This window comes from Acyrthosiphon pisum, chromosome A2 (genome assembly GCF_005508785.2).
Source record: "Acyrthosiphon pisum isolate AL4f chromosome A2, pea_aphid_22Mar2018_4r6ur, whole genome shotgun sequence".
In the NCBI taxonomy this organism is placed as follows: Eukaryota; Metazoa; Arthropoda; class Insecta; order Hemiptera; family Aphididae; genus Acyrthosiphon; species Acyrthosiphon pisum.
The window spans coordinates 29,726,317-29,729,359 of NC_042495.1; the positions used below are offsets into that span (position 1 = coordinate 29,726,317).

General features: G+C 23.9%; 1 long non-coding RNA gene across 1 annotated transcript; it reads left to right on the plus strand.

The window, feature by feature from the left end:
* Positions 1 to 255: 255 nt before the first annotated feature.
* On the plus strand, positions 256 to 2,620 carry LOC107883721. The gene is made up of 3 exons (XR_001679479.2): positions 256 to 1,112; positions 2,220 to 2,231; positions 2,488 to 2,620. It is a non-coding gene; the product is annotated as an uncharacterized LOC107883721 (long non-coding RNA).
* The last annotated feature ends 423 nt before the right edge of the window (positions 2,621 to 3,043 follow it).

Below are 3,043 nucleotides of genomic sequence, written 5' to 3' on the forward strand. Positions count from 1 at the left end.
GCTAATTTTCGTGATTTTTACATATTTGTCAATATTTGAACTTTAAATGCTAATTAAAAAAAACTGTGACTATGGACTTTTAATATTTTTCAAATGTCATTGTAACAATATAGTGAGAGCCTTGTATTAAATTTTCAAGTATTTTTCCTCTTGGAAAAATTTTACTTTTGACCCCCCCAAAGTACCAACTGGATTCACTTTCCTATCAGAAAAGGTACTGTTGAAGAAAATCCAAGCACTTTTACTGTCCTAAAAGGTGATGACACACACAAAAAAAAAAATGAAAAACAAAAAACAAAATTAAAAAATATAAAAAAAAACACACATCATTGTAAAATCAATACATTCATCGTTTTAATGAAGTTCATACAAACTGAACCTTTGAAGGACATAAAAAAAGTGTGTGCGTTACCAGTAGGTACGCGCGCGGGAAGTGAAACTTCTTTTGGACGGTACACGCGTGAGTCAGTGAAAAAAAAAGAAAGGCATGGATAGACTGGGATAATGAGGATAATAACGAAAAAAAAGAAACAATATAAATTATATTTTTTAGATTTTTTTTTATTTTTTTATTCTAATGATTGATTATCATTTTGCTCAATCGGTATAGTAGTTATGACTTATGATTGGCATATGATAACTGAAATACGAAACGCATAAATTAATTAACTACCTATATAAGACTTTGTTTTCTAAAAATGCCACATTCAAAATGAAATTTTCAATCGCTGTTATTTATAAATCTCCATGTTAGAATTGAATATAAGGTGTATCGTATAACCCAGAAATTAAATAACTTTCATATAAAAAGCAAACCAAATAATCGTGGTATTATTATTTAATACGCACTTATAAAGATACACATTATAGTAAATATTTTTAATATCAACCTTACATCAGAATTCATACATTTCATATTGAATCTATTAGTCTTATTATGTAACATTTTTATATAGCTTTAATTATGCAGACTACATAATTGATAAATATTTTTAATTTGTTTTCATATGTTTAACAGTATTGTTAAGCCATTTAATATATGTATACATTAATCACGCATAAACCTTTTTTATTTTAATATAAACTAGAACTCGAAAAAATGTTAATGGACGGTAAGTAACTTTTGTGTTTTTTCCCTGTGTTGTGAATTTGCGTTACAATTTAATTTCCCTTTGAAACAATAAAATATAAATAAATAGCACTTAAATTGTTAGTTATTTCAAGTCTTACTTATGTTAATGATTTGCAATTTTTTTACCACTATAATAATATATGAAAAGGTTTTAATTATTTATTTTTAAAATAAAAGTCCCATTATTTGAAATGAGTTGAACTAAGTTCTATATAGTTTGTTATTATTAATAACAATAAACTCTCTAATTTTATTACTTTTTTGAATTAAATTTAATAAAAACACTAACACTAACATATAAAATAATTTAAATTATACAGAGAATATGTAAAATCTGAAAAAATGGTATTAGAATGTAGATTTAGATAGTTAGATAGGTATAACAAGGAATAGAAATAAAATCTCGAGGCAGTGCACAACATTTACCTATAATCTAGAAAATCGGGACAGAGAAAGTTTACGAACAGTCACCAATAATTATAAATCATACATGATACATGATATTATGCACCATTATGTTAATAGATAATAATTAATATAATAATTTGCAATTGATAAAATAATGACAGTTTTCTTTATGTCGATCCCAATAAATTCTTAAAATTTTAATACATTTTTAATTGTATATTATAAAATTAATCCTTATCATGAAACCTTATCGCAGACCGTAAGAAAAATCATTATTTTTTTCCAAATCAAATTAAGAAAGGCTGGTATAGTTCTATTAGAATATGAAATGTTAATGAACATATTATGAAAACTAGAAAATATTTATTATACAAATGGAAAGTCATATAAATATGTTTGGACAAATGAATATGATATTTTGGTACGAAAATGCGATGAATCAAGAGTTCTTCGTATTCGTGAACTATATGCCATTTCTGCTAAAATGTTGTATTATCAACTATTTAGCATTTATCTATGTAACTAAGTCTATTTATATAACATTTTTTTATTGCTCTAATTATGCAAACTACATAATTGATAAATATCTTTAATTTGTTTTCATATATTTAACAGTATTGTTAAGCCAAATAATATAAACATTAATCACTAATAAATATTATTTTTATTTTTTAATTAGGTAAATTACAAAGTACGTAATTTTTTTGTTTTTCACTACGTTGTGAATTTGTATATTATATAATATATATCTATCAATTATTGTTATATTCACAGTATTAAATTTTAAACCAAAAATATACCAATAAAAGATACTTTTATGTATATATTTAGATTTAGTTTTATTTTTTTATTTCAATAAAATGTGTTATTTTGTTCTGTGTGAAAAATATTCCAAAAAAATACATTCATACCGATTCTAATTTCTCTAATTCTTCTAATGTTTATAGGACAGCAAGGTAACTTAAATGTCTATAATTTGTTTGCATACGTTTAACAGTATTGTTAAGTCAAAATATATATAGATTAATCACGCATAAACCTTTATTGTATTTAATAATAAATTATCTCGTGAAAAAGGTAGGTACATAACTTTTTTTTTTCACTGTGTTGCGAACATGCGTAACAAAAAATAACGCTATGTTCATAGTATATTACCTATATCTATTACTATTATTTTTACAATAATATATTGTCATTCAGGAACAGGATAATTTTTAAATGAAGACGTCTCATACGTACCTACCCGTATTTTTTTTTTCATTATTTTTTACAATTTAATTTCCGTTTGAAACAATAAAGTTTGTTATATAAAATTAATGAGACTGCAAAAGAAAAGTCATATAAATATGTCTGAACAAATGAAGCTGATAATTTGGTACGAAAAGACGATCAATCTTGAGAACTTCGTATTTGAAAACTATATGACATTTCTGATAAAATTGTGTAATATCAACTATTTAGCATTTACCTATGTAACTATGTCTGTTTATGTACATTTTTTTA